At 36.9% G+C, this 17,015-nt stretch overlaps 1 protein-coding gene across 13 annotated transcripts in view; it reads left to right on the top strand.

The window, feature by feature from the left end:
* The window catches only part of EPS8 (EGFR pathway substrate 8, signaling adaptor), a 169,091-nt gene that overhangs the window by 85,337 nt on the left and 66,739 nt on the right, over positions 1-17,015 (top strand). Inside the window, exon 1 of one of the 13 annotated variants that reach the window (XM_077952568.1) lies at positions 4,407-4,523. The gene's annotated coding sequence lies outside the window, so the exon portion shown is untranslated. 13 annotated transcript variants of the gene reach the window in all.

The following is a 17,015-nucleotide window of genomic DNA, read 5'->3' as shown; positions in this document are numbered from 1 at the left end:
GTTATTTTGAAGAAGGAAATGTTATGTTATTTTTCTTCCCCTAAGGGCTGTATCCAGGGCAGTATCGTTTTGGTGTTTTTATAGATCCGTGAGATATTTCCAATGTTTCAAAACTAAAAAACAAGTGAGATTGACATAAATGTATCTGGACAGTGTAATGTTTCAAAGCTTATCCAAGTAGTTGTTCTTTCAGATTGAAGACTTGGTGTTATTTGTACTAAAGTCCTATTGATATAATTAGTTTCATTAAAATTTTTAAACTAATGGATGAGAAGGACATACCTGAATCTAGGCATGGATTATGTAGATGTGAAATGTTAATACATATCTGTATATGTGTAATTGTGTGTGTGTGTATGCTTAAGTGTGTTTAAGTTACTATCAAGCATTCTAAAGGGGGATGGGTCACACATACAGACACAGCATAGAATCTGAGTTTGGGCTCTTGTGTTGGTCTGCCTGTGTTTAAGGCTTTACCATGTACTAACTATGTGATACTGGGCAAGGCACTTCATTGTTCTGTGCCCCTGTTTCCTCATCGGTAAACTGGAGATGAAAGTAGTACCTGCCTTTTAGAGTTGTGATTATCAATTGAATTAATGAGTGCAAAGAACTTACAACAATGTTTGACACATATATGGACTTAGTGTTATTGTTTTTGTAAATTGTTATAAAATATTGGTGACACAGTTGATTCAGAGAGAGAAAAGAATTACCTGTTTAAAAAGTGACTGTTTTGAAGCCAAAGATATTAGTTAATTTAGCAGATTGAAGTCATAAGGTTGTTTATCATTAAGAGACTATGGTATAACGATGGACACAGGTAGGTAGTAGTTTATTCTTTATAATATACCTTATATTACCAATTTTTGACTATTTTTGAAGTCTTCTTTCTCCTGACCATATGTTTACTTTGAAACCTGGCTGGGTTTAGAAAATATATGTCCTTTGTCTATTTTGTGATAGACTTCAATTTTGTCTAATCAGTGTTTGAAAGAAATGGCACTTGTATGGACTTCCTTCCAAGAAAAACATTGGGTGTTTCAGGAAGTGGTCTTGGTGAGTCAGAGCATAGTACTTTTTCCTCTGAGTCAGTTTGGAACCTCCTTGATATAAATAGACATACTTTTACCAAAAGTTCTGCTTTTCAGATGTTAAAATCATCATTGATACATGGCTACACTAACAGCAGTGCCTTCATTGGTTTTTCTGCTCAGCTGGCATTGAGGCTCTTTATCTAATTGGGACTATAGAAATTCTGTGGAATAAATTTCTCTTTAAATTTTCAATTTAATTCTGTACTTCTAAATTAGTTTCTGTTTTCATATCAGTTTTGCTTCAGAAAGGAGTGGAGTCAGGTGACCAGTTGCGTAAATTTTAGAGGAATTTATATTGGTGATAATATACACTTTAGTCATTAGAATTCTATGACTTCTTTTGTAGCACACTCATATAACTCTTATAGCACAATTTCAGTTCGAGGATTATTTTGCAAAAGACTGTACTAGTTTGCCACAACTCAGAGTTGTTTAGAAGATAGAAAATAATACATTAGAGTGGTTCTTCATAACCACGTTAAAAAACATTAAACATGATAAATAATTGCCAATTGACTAGATATTGTTAATGTTGAGTTTTTTACCCAAAAATCACATGGTCACATGACCTCTAAAAAGAACTACAAGGATTTTTTTCTTCATTTGCCAAAATGCCTCCTGTGTTCAAGCGATTCTTGTGTCTCAGCCTCCAGAGTAGGTGGGACTACACGTTGGGCACCACCATGTCCGGCTAATGTTTGTGTTTTTAGTAGAGGTGGGGTTTCACCATGTTGGCCAGGCCGGTCTTGAACTCCTGACCTTGTGATCTGCCCACTTCAGCCTGCCAAAGTGCTTGGATTACAGGCGTGAGTCACCGCACCTGGCCTAAGGGAAGACTTTTAAAAAGGGGTGGAAATTGAGGAATTGAGAAACTGCTAAATGGGAGGTATAAAGTAGTGGAAAGGGCATTTAGGATAAGAACAGACACTTAAAGGTGAGTCAGTCAAGATATGCTCAGGACAGAGTGGTAGGAATGAAGGTTTATATGTAGGAGTATTTGAGAGAATATGGATTACTAGAAAAATTATGTAAGCCAAAATTGTGGTGAACTTTGAATTGTACACTGAAAAATTGTATGCGTGAGTGTGTAGTTGGTAACACTGTTTAATTGTCATATGTTTCTCTTGAGTTGTAATTGGTTGAATGAAACTGGTTTTTAGTGAATTTCATTTTATAACTAATATTTAAAGAAAACTTTTCTCTTTCTCTTAAATATATAATTCTGCAGGAAAATAAAGGAACTGATAGATATAGATGTCAAATGATCTGTGTGTGTTTTTGCATATAATCTTCATAACAATCATTCTCATTTTACAGATGAGTAAACCGAGGCTGAGATAGGATAGTGACTTAAGGTCACAGAGAGATGTTAGTCAGGATTTACACTCAGGGCTGCTCATCTTCATACTGTTTTCTTTTCACTATGGCAAAATACCACAATAAGAGCACTGGGACATACTCAGTAAGTTTTTATTATTTCCAATAGCTATGAAAAAGCAACTCAAAGGCATTTTTCTTCTCAACAGAAGTATTACTTGCTTTTAGGGATAGATCTTTGGACTCTAGGAAACTGCCTTGTGGGTAAGCTTGCTCTCCTCCTCTTGGGGAGCAGCGTTCTGTAAGGTTTGCAGGGGCAGTCAAATTGGTGGAGGGATCATTTGTAGGTTGTGGTGAGCCATGCTGTGGATCATCTGTCCTTTGCCCATTTATATTAGTAGATTGATGGTCATTTTCATTTTTTCAAATCTGAAGCATCTGGGCCTTGATTAGTTGGAGTCTTTAATTTTCATTCTTGACATATACAACATTTACAAGAATATGCTACATTGTTTTATCCTATTTCCTTCATAATGGGGAAGCAGTCATGTGGCTCTTGGCAAAACTGACCTTCCCTGAGGTTTCAACAGTGGCAGTTGAGATAAAACACCATTCTTGTAAACACTGAATCTCCTATCACCTAAATTACAAACTGGTATCCTGGAAAAATTTCTTTGATAGGATCTGGAATTGAACAGCTCAGTTCTTAGGAGAGCAGGGAAAGTCATGTTTTCCCCAGCTAACTAGTTTGAATGTGCTACTATGTGCTGGTACGTGCTATTCCCAGGGCTTCTTAGCAGCCAAATTGTTTTTTTTTAAAGGATGAAGATTTATTTTTCCACTCCATTTGAGGAAAATAAGGAAGTTGGCTGGCAATAAGAGAGATCAACATGGAGGGGCTGGAGGAGAGAGATGTCTGTTTACTGTGTGGATGAGGTTAAGTTAAAGAGGGGGTTGGGGCGTCTAGTTGACACTGCTTGTTCTTTGCCTTGAGTACTTCTTGTTAGAAGCTGGAGCTGCTGAATATTTTCTGTTTTAACTTACTTGGTTAAAGTATTTTCTAGTAAGATTTTAAAATTACTTTTAGAACATTGTTTTATTCTGTCTTTTCTTATAAGAAGATTTGAGATAACCATCTCTATTTAGCCAAGTAATAAAAGATTCACAGGCATAATTTTTTATAAAAGATTTTAGGAAATTCTAGAGTTTTTCCATTTTACCTTTATTAAACAGTTTCAGAAAGTCTTTTAAAATACATATTTCTTTCATAATCATTCACATGTCCCCATGCTTTGTAAAACACATGTTGCCTCAAAGTTGGATATAAAAGTGTCATTTCTAGTTTTATTGATAGCTTTTATACAACTGGAAATATGTTCCCATAGAGAAATTTCTGTAATAAGCATGAACTTAATGGAATAAAGTCAAGGTGATGCCATGCTCCTTTGGAATTTGGTGATTCTTTTGTCATTCTAGTGTCCATTGTCTTTATTCTGGTACTACCTTGGCCTTCATATTGATACTATTTCTAATAATCCTGATCATCTTCCGCTTGGACTTCTTAAACTTTCAGAATCCAGTTCCCTTTTCTTCTTACTTACCAGTAAAGCTAGATTATCAGGACTTTTTTATACAGATGTAGGACTATCATCTGTAATTTTTGGCAAATGAAGAAAAAAAATGATTGTAGTTCTTTTTAGAGGTCATGTGACCATGTGATTTTTGGGTAAAAAACTCTAGCCATTATTTTCCTCTATGTGGGAAAGCGGTTGAATTTTATCCCACATCTACTATTAATTACCTCTTTGACAGTGAACATGTTATTAAACTCTGTACCTAGCCTGCTCATCTGTAAAGTGGGAATGATAATTGTTCCTACTTCATGAGGCAGTTGTGACAATTAAAAGAAAATGACACATGGAAAGCAGTTAGAACTGTGCCTGTCACTCCGTGTTTTCTAGATGTAAGCCATTGCCGCTGCTGCTGCTGCTCTGCCTCTTCCTCTTCCTGCTGTCACTGCTATCGGCAGTTAGTAATAGTTTAGTTTTCCTTCGCGCCCTGATTTTGTACCACCATTTGGCTTAGAATGGGGGACAGCAGTTATGCCATGTAAGTGATATCCCATTTGTTTAATCAAGAGCTAGAACTAATTTGGGGGGTTATTTAGAAAAATTAAACTTTTTCTTCCTATAAGCAACGCATTTTAATCAATTTGTGCTTCTCCCTCAAGTTTTCCCTTCTTCAGTCTACAGGCCATTTTCCCAGTTGCTTAGAGATGGGAACTGTGGGAATAGAAAGAAAGAAATGCAAATGCTGGCCTTAGGATAATTCCCTCTTCAAATCTCCTCTTCTGACCTAAAATAGCCTGCTTATGCAAACAAATCTATCTGAAATTCCCAAACAAAAATCTACATAATGTGATCCGAGAACATGAAGGTTCTTTGGTCATTCTCCCTTGCCTGCTAATCCAAACACCGTTTTTCACTTATTAATTCACTATAAAGTGGTGTGTTTCTGCTTGGTTTTAATTCCAGATGCCCAAGTTTAGGAATGTAATTCCTGGCAAATATTTCTGGGGTTTTATAAATTGACACTGGCCTAAAACTGGACGTGTAAAAAAGCCCCATTTCTTCCCAAGTGGAATAGCAGTTCAGGTGTTTTTCTCTGACCTTCTGATTCATCAAGTCCATGTTCTGCTGCAACCTCCGCCTCCTGGGTTCAAGCAATTCTTCTGCCTCAGCCTCCCAATTAGCTGGGATTACAGGTATGTGTCACCATACCCAGCTAATTTTTTGTATTTTTAGTAGAGACGGGGTTTCACAATGCTGGCCAGTCTGGTCACGAACTCCTAACCTCGTGATCTGCCCACCTTGGCTTCCCAAAGTGCTGGAATTACAGGCGTGAGCCACTGCGCCCAGTCAAGTCCATGTTCTTAAACTTGGAAAGTCTCTAAAGTTAGTGTTTTATAGATTTTACTGTTTTATTTTTGTGTTTCTTCATCCCTACTGTCTTTTAGTTTGTTTTGCTTATGTTCAAACTGCTACCTGAAATACAGTAAATAATAGCATTCTCGTTCAGAATTATTTTCACATTATTTTTTTGTCAACAGAATATTGTTTCACCTGTCTTGAAACATTAAAAACACCTTCAATAAATGCATAAATTCTTTGTTTTAAAGGTAGATTAATTATCCTGGATTTTAAATAGAGAAATCCTGAGATAACATTTTCCGAATGAATCTGTCCCGTACTTTTGAGAAGTTCATAGCTAGGTTTGATGCAGTCTGTGTTTGTATCTTATAAATGCTATCTGTTTTGTTTTTACTTTTTAACAAATTAACAGAAGTTGTCATATTTATTCTTTTTGCAACCTCCACCTCCTGGGCTCAAGTGATTCTCCTGTCTCAGCCTCCCGAGTAGCTGGGATTACAGGTGGCTGCCACCAAGTCTGACTGATTTTTATATTTTTGGTAGAGACGGGGTTTCACCATGTTGGCCAGGCTGGTCTCAAACTCCTGACCTCAGGTGAGCCACCTACCTCGGCCTCCCAAAGTGCTGGGATTACAGGTGTGAGCCACCACGCCCCACCTCATTTTCTTATTTCATGCTCTCCTCTCACTAGATTGTAATCTCCATGAAGGTAGGAGCCCTGTCTGTTTTGCTAACTGTGCACTCAATATGTAGAGCTACCCTGTCTAGTGTGGTAGCTGTTAGTCTGTATGTGGTTATTAGCATTTAAATTTAAACTAATTTATATGTAATAAAACTTAAGTTTCTTAGTGGCACTAGCCATATTTCAAGTGCTCAACACTTGTGCTCAGCTACTGTATTGAGTGGTGCTAATACAATACATTTCTATTATTCTAAGAAGTTGTATTGGATTGTGCGAGAGCACTGATGGTTACGTAGCACATTCTGGTTACGTAGTAAATATTTGTTAAATGAATGAGTGAATGAATCAAGATTGGCAGTTGCCAATTAATGTTGAATGAATCTTGTTTGAATAATCATGTATAAAAGTTCTTTTAGTTTTTAATTAATCCATGTTGACATTTCCCCAGCCAACTTCAAAATACTGGATTTATCATTAGTAAAAGGAAAGTATATAATAGTGGTTAAAAGCACAACTTGTTGCTGATGTCATGGCCAAATTACCTTTACTTATAACTCTAATAAGTCTCAGATTCTCATTAAAGTAGGAATAAGAAGTTCTTATTACCTCTTAATAAGAAGTAAGATAATGCATGTAAAGTGCTTGCACAGTGGCTGACGCATTAAAATACTTAATAAATAAGCATTATTTTTACAATAATGAAATAGTAAGATATGTCTAAATTTACCTCATTCATGGATGATTTCATGGTTATGAAGAACTTTACTGCTGGTTTGGAGAACTTCTATTATAATCGCACATTTTTCAAAGGTAGTGCTATTCATAGTCAAAGCTTATATTTACTGACTTTTAAATATGAAATATAATAGGCTTAATTATATTTTCACATTGGAATTAACTTTTTGTTCTTCCTTTATATTTTATGACTATGTAAGTAGGTAAACTCTCAAGAAGAGAGAAGAGAATTTCATACTACTTTTACAGGCGACTTGAATTTTAAAACTAATGCACAGGTATCTCTGCTTTTGTTTTGGAGTAGTTCACAAATAATTTGTTCCCAACTTATCAATTTATTTATTTATTTATTTATTTTTTATTTATTTATTTTTTTTGAGACGGAGTCTCACTCTGTTCCCCAGGCTGGAGTGCAGTGGCGCGATCTCGGCTCACTGCAAGCTCCGCCTCCCGGGTTTACGCCATTCTCCTGCCTCAGCCTCCTGAGTAGCTGGGACTACAGGCACCGGCCACCTCGCCCAAATGGTCTTGATCTTGTGACCTCGTGATCCGCCCGTCTCGGCCTCCCAAAGTGCTGGGATTACAGGCTTTAGCCACCGCGCCCAGCCCAACTTATCAATTTAAATGGGCTTCTTTTTGGGAAAAACGTTAATGAAAATGGATAAAGTAGTGGTTATTTACCTAAGGATGAATTCCACGTTTTATTTAGGCACCTAAATAATTTCTAGAAAAGCAATTAAAGCAAGAGCTTTTCATGAACAGTAATGTCTGATTTAACTGGGGATATTGCCTCACGTCCATGCTTTAGAGCATTGTTTTTTCTCTGGGATTTGAAAACAGAGTTTGCTGTTATAATAACAATAGGTAGTTAAACATATACTACCAAAATACCAGCTGACTTTGTCAAATGTAAATTTTTTGTGTGTGTTACTTTCACTCTGGTTGTTATGGTACCTTTATTTTTAGTGTAAACTTGTACTCATATTTCATAGTCCACCTGAACCTCTCAAGTTCATATTAGAGGTGACTTGAATTTTTCATTTGGGTTTTTCATTGACAAATATTTCTTAATGTTTAGACAATGAAAATATGCTACAGAAAAATGGCAGACTAACCATATACATTTGTTTCATTTTTTGAAAAAATTTACTTTAAGTTCTGGGATACATGTGCTCAACATGCAGGTTTGTTACATAGGTATACATGTGCCATTGTGGTTTGCTGCCCCTATCAACACGTCACTTAGGTATCAAGCCCGGCATGCATTAGCTATTTGTCCTGATGCTCTCCCTCCTCTTGCCCCATCTCTATCTGATAGGCCTTGGTATTTTTTGCCTCTCTGTGTCCATGTGTTCTCATTGTTCAGTTCTCACTTATGAGTGAGAATATGCAGTGTTTGGTTTTCTGTTACTGTGTTAGTTTGCTGAGGATAATGGCTTCCAGCTTCATCCATGTCTCTGCAAAGGATATGATATCATTTGTTTTTATGGCTGCATAGTATTCCATGATAGTATATGCATTTATTTCACTTCCTCCAAATAAAATAACAGTAAAGGGATTTTTAAAATGCAGAAAGCCAGTGAGACAAAGGGACTCTGTAAAGCCTGTGGATAATTGTGATTAACCTAGAAGTCCTCAGATGCTGAAACCTAAGCTACTAGTGAGAGACATTGAGAAACAACCTTATTTTCACTTCAGAACCTCCAACTGCCTCGACAGTGAGCGTGAGGCTGAGAATAGTAGGACGTATTAGTCATGTGTTTAAAGTGAACTTGGATCCCAGCTGCCTCCTCACACTCCAGTAAAACCAGTAGTTTATTCTGTGGAGAATGTGAACTAGAGGACTCGGTTGGGGATACCAAGGCACAGAGAGAGGGTGAAAGATGAAATGAAATGCTTACTAAACAGCAAGACACCCTGACTGACTTCTTCCACTTACTGCCGAAGTTTTGGCAGTCAGCTTTACATTCTCTAAACGTGGAACTGGAAGATACTTCCCTGGAGAACCTGACTGATCTATGCAAAAGACCTGTAGACACTGATGGTTGGGGTCTACAAACAGGACTGCTGTGCAGGGAAGCCCACTTGTTCACCATCCCCACCCATATACACTGACTTTCTTGCCAGCTTTTTAGGGCTTTATCTTCAATATGAGTAATAACCAGTAATCACCTGATATTTAAAGCAATTCAGGAGCCAAAACAAACCTAGAGAAAACAAGGAAATTGTCATAAAGAGACAATGAAGGGAGAAGAAAACTTAAAAACATTATCATGAATGTACTCAGAAAGATCAGAGAATATACTGTAATTACAAAATAAGTATAGACACTATAAGAAAAGGAAGCTTTCTTTTTCTTATGTACTCCTGGAAAATGGAACTGATAGAAGAAATAAGAAACTCAAAATGTTTTTTGAAGATAAAAAAGAGGAAGCTACCCAGAAAGTAGAAAAAAAAAATTACAAAATGAAAAACAAAAGAGAAAATACAAAAGTAGAGACTTAGACCAGGAGGTCCTACTCTGAGCAACTGAATTTTTTAGAAAAAGGAGATATAGATAGAGTAAGGAAACTATGAAAGAAATAGCAAATGAAAATTTCCTGGACTTTAGGAAAATGATGTTCAAGTTTGAAAAGGCCTATTGTGTTTCCAATATGCTGAATTTTTCAAAAAACACCCATACCAATGTATAGCACCATAACATTTCAGAGCATCAGGGGTAAAAATGAAGATCCTAGACTCCAGACAGAAGAAAACAGACAGGCTCTATACAAAAAATCGGGAATCAGAGTGGCCCCTAACATTCAGCAGGGGCCATTGAAGACAGAACCACAATGGCTTCAAAATTCTGTGGCAAAACAAAAACAAAAACAAAACAAAAAACCTCTTAAAATCTACAATTTGAAACCAAGACAAACAGTCCATCATGTGTAAAGGTAGAATAAACACATTTTTTGTCATATAAAGTTTGAAAAATGTACTTTTGTAATACTCTTTCTCAGGAAGTTCCCTGAAGTACGTGCCGTACCAAAATATAAAAGAAAAAGCATGGAAAGAGGGAGGTCCAGGATCCAGGAAGCAAGGCTCCAAGACAGGAGGAAGATGAAGGGGATACACAGGGCGGTGAGGAATGTGGATCCCATGATGAAAGCTGTTCGGACCTTAGAGAGTAATCAGTTCAAGTGGAGCAGTCATATATCTGGGAAAGAAGCCTGCAGAAAGACAGAAATGTTAGAGTAATGATAGAATGGGTAGTGCTTCAGTGTATTGAAAGGAGGGCTCCACTTCTGGTGGTGTAAAGTAATAAAATTAACGAGGGGACATAGGAACACTAAAAGTTGGGCGGGGGATAATTATTAACAAATAGAAGACAAATGTATAAAAATGGAAGGGTATTCTTAGTATACTGTGAATAGCATTTACATAGATACAATAAATAAACACTGAACTTTAGTCTCACAAAAATGTGGTGTATCTGTAATTTGTCCTCTGTGATATGATTCTCACTTCATCTCCAACCTCATCCCTCATAACTTCCTACCAAACTGCTGACAGTTTCCTAAGTGTCCAAAGCCATCTCCTGCCTTTGCTCTTCTCTTTTGCCTTCTGGCTTAGCTCCTGCATCACAGCCTGTGAAGGAAGGCAGTTAGGAACTGAATATCTCCCGCTTCCAGCCCTAGGCGCAGGCCTTGCATACTGACCTTCTACCTGCCACACTGCACTATAAATGATCTTTTGGATGTCTCTCTGCCCCATTTCTATACATTTCTAAAAGTCATTATCTTTCTTTCTTTTTTTAAATTTTTTTTTATTATTGGTAGAACTGGGACCTTACTCTGTTGACCAGGCTGGTCTCAAATTCCTGGCCTCAAACAATACCCCCACCTTGACTTCCCAAAGTGTTGGGATTACAGGCATAGTAAACCACTGTGCCCGGCCTCTCTTGCCTTTTTTGGTCTAGTCATTCTTTGAGGGAGATTGTATCCTCTAGATCCACCCCTAATCTAGTTGCCCTTGAACTTCATACTTTGCTGTCTTCTATTGCCTATAATGTGGTCTTTTCTTAAAGATGCTTTTTTTCCCCCCTAAAATTTCTTTATAAGCAGGAAAGCTTCAAGGAAAGTTTGTCCTAGGTTTTCTGTGAGTTGGATGAGGTGCTAGAGATTTGTTTTCTTAGTAGGATTACCTACTGACAATCTGGCTTGTTTTTTTTTTATATTCAGCCAAGTATAGACAGTTAGTGGAACTGACTTTTTTGTTTGGTCTTGACTCTTCTTTGTTGCATTACTTTCTAGCAGCCTATTAGGACTTCCTCTATTCTTGAAGATAAATGAAAAATAGTATTTTGAAAAGAGTACATTTTTATCTTTGTGGACAAAATGTTAAGAGGCATAGGATAATAGGAAGAAGGAACAGTTAAGAATTGAGGGTTTTACCTTACCTGCTTAGTCATGAACTTTTCATAGACTTAAAAAGTTATACATATTGCTCTTGATACAGTCTGATACCTAGAAAAGTAAACAAAGTATTCTGTTAGAAAGCAATTACCTTCCCCCATATAATCATTCTGCTGGCCATTGGATCTGTAAAACCATGTATTGCTAAAATAGAAGAGACAAATTGAAACAATGGATAATCCTTGATAAGATATAATACCTCTGTGTTCTCTTATCAAAACAATCAATGTTAGAATATTATGGCAGGCAGGAGGAGAGGAAGTTGAGATGAGAAATAGTGACTGTCAATAAAATATATGAGAAGTACTTTGGGGGTAGTGTAAGTATGTGCATTATAATACACTAGAAAGAGTTATTTAACCTTTACAAAAATAGAATTCGTATGCTTTTAAAAAAAAGTTCTGTGTGGTTTAACAATTAAGTTTTTACTTGTAGTACTATCCGGGAGATGTATTTATGATCTAGAAAAGTGGGATGAATTCAGTACAGCAGTTGCCTAAAGGTACCATTTTCCACTTTGTAGGTTGTAAGCATTTATAAAGATATATTGTACATTTTAGAAAAGATTGATCCTCTTAAGGAGCTGTACGGAAATGCAGTGAGTCACCTGCAGTATTTTGTTTGCTGCTTAATGTCCTTTGCTCTAGGTGATGCAGAGGAAGGTAATCGTGTGGTGACAGGGTGGTTAAATATTAAAATATTATATCTCATCTGTGGGTTATAGCTCTTCTCGCTGTACCTGTAATGTTTTACGATTTACTATTTTTAGAGGCCATTTAATACACCAGAGTGGAATTTGAATTCAGGCGTTTCAGTCTCATTAAAGATGATATTACCAACGTTTCTGCTCTCCTGGTCCACCTCCTTCCCCCACCCCCAGCCTCTGCTAACTACCATCCTACTTTCTATTTCCATGAATACCACTTTTTTACATTCTGCGTATAAGTGAAATCTCTGTGCCTGGCTTAATTCACTTAACAATGGGTACACAGTTTCAGTTAGGAGGAATAAGTTCTGGTGACCAATTGCACAGCACAGTGACTGTAGTTAATACTAATGTTTTGTATATTTCAAAATAGCTAACAGAGAGGGTTTAAAAATGTTCTTACCACAAAGAAATGATAAATATTTGAGGTGTTGGATATGCTAATTAACCTGATTTAATCATTTCATAGTTATACATGTATCAAAACACCACATTGTATGCTATAAATATATACTATTATTTATTTGTCAATTAAAAACCAAACAAAACTTTTTTAAAAGATGTTTTTAGAGTATGTTTTTCCATCTACCCACCCAGCTGGTTTATGTCAGGCCCTGGTAAGTCTTTATCTGTTTGCTTTTGTAAAGTATGTTGAACTGTACTAATTTAGCATGTGGTGCTATTATGGAAAAAGGATATTTAGCATTAAAAATATATTTAATCCTAGTTTTCTCAGTAAATACTCTTCCTTTCCAAAAACTAGCATTTTTAATATCTTATTTTAAGAAATGTTGATTAGAATAAAGAATATAATTGCACATAGAGTGAATAAAACTGAAAACTTTTGGCAGGCACACAGTGGTCAAACTATCACACAATGGTGTAACTTATTGAAAAAAAAAAGGAATATAAATCAGTCAGATCAGAGTTTTAGTTCTGCTTCTAATTTTAGCTTCTTGTGTTACTGAAACAAGAAAAGTTCCTTTGTCCCCCTCGCAGGGCATGCAATGCGGGTGTGGCTTGTTGCTTCAGTGCCTGCTGCTCAGACCTCTAGGGGAGCATGCAGAGGACAGGCTGTGAGGTTCCAACCCCACAGTAGTGTCTCGGGGTGAATGTTTACAGATGAAGCCCCAGTGGGCGTGTGTTACAGGGTGCTCTTTTAGTTTTGCTGTCTATAGACGGCTTGTGTTAACCAGCTCAATTAGACCCTCTACCTTATTGCAAGGACAGGGGGCTTTCTGTATCCTGGGGTTATTGCCTTGGTGTACCAGAAGAATCAATTCACATGTGGGCTTGGAGAATGAGTGCAGGGTTTTATTGAGTGGAGGTAGGTCTCAGCAGATGAGGGAAGCCAGAAGGGAGATGGTTTTCCCCTGGAGTCCGGCTGCTCAGTAGCCTGGGATCTCCTCAGACTGCCCCAGCCAAAATCCAAACTCCGGGTCATTCTGCTGGTCAGTGGCCTGCAGCATGCTGGTGCCTGTCGGGGTGTTCCTCTGCCGATGTGTCCCTCTCAATGTCCAGCTGCTCGCCTCGGCCTCCCAAAGTGCTGGGATTACAGGCTTGAGCCACCCCAGGAGATCGAGACCATCCTGGCTAACACGGTGAAACCCCGTCTCTACTAAAAAATACAAAAGAACTAGCCGGGCGAGGTGGCGGGCGCCTGTAGTCCCAGCTACTCGGGAGGCTGAAGCAGGAGAAGGGCGTGAACCCGGGAGGTCGGAGCTTGCAGTGAGCGGAGATCGCGCCACTGCACTCCAGCCTGGGTGACAGAGCAAGACTCCGTCTCAAAAAAAAAAAAAAAAAAAAATGTCCAGCTGCTTATGTGTCTGCCTGCTAGGTTCTCAGGGTTTTTATAGGCACAGGATGGGGGCATGGCAGGCCAGGGTGGTCTTGGGAAATGCAACATTTGGGCAGGAAAACAAAAATGCCTGTCCTCATCTAGGTCCATGGGGGTGGAGGCCTAACCAGTGACCACGCCTTCCTCTACCCAGCACTTCCCTTCTCCCCTTCTGTATTATTTAAAGGGACCACTCCCTTCCCTTCCGTATCATTACCACTTAGGCGAATGACTTAACCGCCTTGAGGCTGTCATCTCACCCACAAATAGAGCCAATAACTAGCCGATAATGTTTTAAGGATAAAGTGAGGTGATATTTGTAAAATGTCATATGAAGTGGGGGCTCATTAAATGTTTTCCTTCGGTTTCTCCTTTGTGTTCTCTTCTGCCTAGGATTTTACCTTAGGTGCAAATAAGACATTATTTTCAGTCATTCATGGCACTATATGATTTTAAGTTTCAAAATGCCACACAGATGGCAATCTCTTTGTTTCAATTTCTTCATCTATAAAATGAGAATGAAGAATAGTACCTCCTTCAAAAACTAATGTGAAGATTAAGTAAGACAATAGAATGCATTTAGCATGATACCCGATGCAGGGTTAAAACTCAATAAATAGAAGTGATTCTTTTTAAAATTAGCATAGTTTCCCAAGTCGGTAAAATATCAACAATATTTTGAACTGAGATATTAGTAATTTCCACGTATAGTATAGCATCCAATAGTGCACGTGTGCTGATGATGTCATCATAGCAACTCAGGGAATAGACAAGAATTGGAGGGAAATACAATAGTAGTATTCGGATATGTCTATGGCTCTTTTCTGTGTTAGGCCTTCCTATGAAATCCATCACAATAGCAAACATAATTAGTGCTAAAGTAGTTCTTTCTAAAGTTACATATTACATTTTGTTATAAGTAGTTTTCTTCAGCCACCTGTTAAGCAAACAACATTCTGATTTGATCATAGACTTTTCCCAAAATTATGTTCTAATTTATAAACTTAAGAATTTTGTCATAAAGAAAGAGGAACTAAGTTAACTGTTTTAAGTGATTTTATTGTGTTGATTTAAAGGCATAAAACTGCTCCATTTACACTGATACTGGTCTTGAGAAAATACTATTCTTCTATATGGACTAGAAATTATTGTAATACCTTCACAGGCATTAACCACATTATTGTTACAAGAGCTTAATATCCTTATTAGTTATTTGAGTTTATTCACACATAAAAATTCCTTGTTACTCAATGTTTGAACAAATAGCATAGAAAAATACATGGTGCCATCTTTACCAATGGTACTGGTAAGAGATATTAAAACGTGATTGCTCTAGAAGACACTGCAGGAGACAGAATGTGTGATGATTTAAGAGGTTTAAAGAAGATTTTTTAAAATATGTTTTAAGCAAAATCATTGGTAGACAGTGTCACAAAGTATTGGTAGAAATTAAGTTTCACTGATCTTTTAGTTAAAATCCTGAGTAATGATAGTGCCCCCTCCCACTTGCTTGTAACTTAGACTGGGAGACATCAATTAAATTAAATTGAAACCTAGACATAAATGTTTCAATGTCATATCCAAACACACTTCTGTAGATAAAAAACATCTGTGATATTTTCTGAGAACACAAGTCATTTGAAGGACAGTTAAATATGCAGAGAGTTACTAATTATATGACAGCAAGATGGGGTAGGTAGTTTTAACATTGAGTCATGACTATATACTCATCTGCCAATTTGAAAATTGATACTAGATGCAAGCAAGAGTAAAGAAAAGGAATCTAAAACTTATATTTGAGAATCTTAAAACTTTCTAATACAAATTTAATCTGCTGAGTTAGCCTTATAGCCTTATTTCTTCTTAAAGTCATTTTTTATACATTCCACCTCCTTTCTTTTTGAAAATTATAGTGTGTGACGTTTTTGATGTGCTTAACTTAGATCTTAAATGTATCATTTGTATCCTTCTAATTGCCAAAGAATTTTATTTTCTGTAGAAAATAAAATCATAGTAACTACGACTTACGAAAAGTGTTTTCATAAGGAAATTGATGCTGTTACTTAAAATCAAATATAGCTGACCCTTGAGCAAACACAGGAATTAGGGGTGCTGACCCCCACTCAGTCGAAAATCTGTGTATAACTTCGACTCCTCTAAAACATATAATAATAGCCTACTGTCTACCTAAGATAATGTAAACAGTGATTAACATATTTTGTATATGTATTATATATTCTAAAATAAAGTAAGCTGGAGAAAATAAAATCTTAAGGAAGAGAAAATATGTTCACTATTCATGAGCTAGAAGTGGATCATCATGAAGGTCTTCATCCTTGTTGTCTTCATGTTGAGTAGGCTGAGGGAGAGGAAGTGGAGGGGTCGATTTTGCTGTCTCAGGGCAGCAGAAGTGGAGGAAAATTTGCTTATAAGTGGACTCTGCAGTCCCACCTTCTGATGTTCAAGAGCCAACTGTAGATGGTAGCTATGATGATGGCGTTAGTGTATACTTTCAGTAGAATTATGTAGTTAGTGTGATTAACTGCATTTGTGAATCTTTAAACTTAAAAGTGATAAAAAAAAAAAAACCTTTATCTCCTTAGTTTTTAGGTTGCTTTAACAGTGTATAAAAATAAAGACACTTAATTTTTCAGTTAGAGTTGATCATTATTTTTAATTGTGTATATGGCGTATATGGGTATAAACTGGATATGTCTTAAAAGCCTAATGGAAAAAAAGACAAACATTTGTGATTGTTTCTTTTGCATGGTATACACTGCAATTGCTCACATTGGACATTTGAAAGCCTCCATATTTACCGCATAACCCACCGTGATAAGTGAACCTGTGATTGCCAAATGACAAAAAGTTTCTATATTTAAAATTCAATTTAGCAAATTGACATTTTCTATCCCCTTTTCTAATGTTCTCTTATTCTAACAGATCACTATTTTGAAACAAAACAGAGACCATGCATTTATTTGATTGTCTTGAACAATTAAACATGAAAAGATGAGATGCTGTGGCTATCATTTTTCATTAAAACCAGCTGCTGTGGTTTTAAAATGCAAACCAGATCAAAATCAGCACAAACCCTGGGGGTTTAATTTATATACTGAATGAAGCAGCTTGCTTTGAAAGAACACTTCCTTTTTTTCAGTTTTGGAAGGAACTTGCACATCTGTCTCCTTTCATCTTTACACTAGCACTGTGAGCTCAGAAGACGAAGAATTATCTCTGTTTTACTCACGAGA

Source organism: Macaca mulatta, chromosome 11, assembly GCF_049350105.2.
Source record: "Macaca mulatta isolate MMU2019108-1 chromosome 11, T2T-MMU8v2.0, whole genome shotgun sequence".
Taxonomy (NCBI): Eukaryota; Metazoa; Chordata; class Mammalia; order Primates; family Cercopithecidae; genus Macaca; species Macaca mulatta.
The sequence above is the reverse complement of the archived record's forward strand: the minus strand, read 5'-3'. Positions and strand labels throughout refer to the sequence as shown.